Below are 1,355 nucleotides of genomic sequence, written 5' to 3' on the forward strand. Positions count from 1 at the left end.
TCCGTCGATAAAAAACAGGTCAACTTAGTTTTGTCAATTTGTTTACATAAATGATATTTTTAATTCTTTTGAGCAAATAAGTATACATTTTTTATTAAAAAGTTTGCAAAAAAAACATTTTTTCCGAAATCAAAAATAAGGGTTGAAACCCCCAAACACGGAATCACTTGTGAAACTAATGTTTTTTTTCTTTAAGAAGTAATTTCCATTTTGTTTCATTCCAAAATATTGATTAGAACCCGAAATATTTAGAAATCAACTTTTTTTGGAGGGTGAACGTCAGGGGTATAGTTTGCATCCGTTTAAATTCGTTTTAGGCTGAAAGAAAAAATTATTCGTATTAGAGAAAAAGTAAAAACTTTTTATTGTAAAGTGTTAATTCTAATCGTACAGACATCTTTCGCACACTATGGGGTTGGGTTGTTCACCCCCCTAAAGAGAGAACTTAATTTTGTAAATATGTTTACATAAATCATATTTTTAATTTTTTTGAGCAAATATGAATTTTTTATATATAAAAAATATTTGAAAAATATCTATAGTTTTTCTGAAATAAAAAATAAGGGTTGCAACCCCCAAACACGGAATCACCTGTGAAACATATNATTATGACACTTTACCCAGCCTACTAATTTTTATTTCATTTGCTTTAAGGGGGCATTTAATGAGCTTACCGTTTTTTCTATCCAAACATTTAATATTATGCCTACGTGAACGTCATTTGTGAAAGTAGAAAATTAATTTTTGCCCCACAAAAAGTGTTTCCACGCATGGTGGGTGTCTACAAAATGGCAACAAAATATCAAAAGCAGTCTCAATGAACTTGGGGAAAAAACTTTTTTTGGTTTTCATTTTTTTACGTGCAAATGGTGCGTCGTACGAGAGTAAGTCTAGGGACCGAATTTGCTGTAAAATAAATGGAGATTTTAAAAATAATTTTAGTTTTTAGAAAAAGCAGTGGCGTACCATTTTTTTCTTCAAAAATGTTTAGTTCAAACCTAATACGGACGTCATTGGCAAAGATTTTAAAACATTTTTTACATCAAACAATGCTCCTTAATGATTAATAGGTGTGTACAAAATTTCATAAAAAATATCTGGAGTGATAAGAAAATTATAATAAAAAAGTAATTTTTTTCTTAAAACTATAACACCCTGTAGCTCAAAAATTAAGAGGTTTAGGACATATGTTGATATTAAGTTTTCTTCTTAAAATGACCCAAGGATTCACACCCTTAAGTATCGGCATTCAATTAATAAACACCCTGTATATTTAAAATATTTCGATTATAAAAAATAATCTGTTAGAGAATCAATATGGCCATAATGTGATATATTTTTCAATTATAAAAAAA

This window comes from Anoplophora glabripennis, unplaced genomic scaffold (assembly GCF_000390285.2).
Source record: "Anoplophora glabripennis isolate ALB-LARVAE unplaced genomic scaffold, Agla_2.0 scaffold1157, whole genome shotgun sequence".
Classification (NCBI taxonomy): domain Eukaryota; kingdom Metazoa; phylum Arthropoda; class Insecta; order Coleoptera; family Cerambycidae; genus Anoplophora; species Anoplophora glabripennis.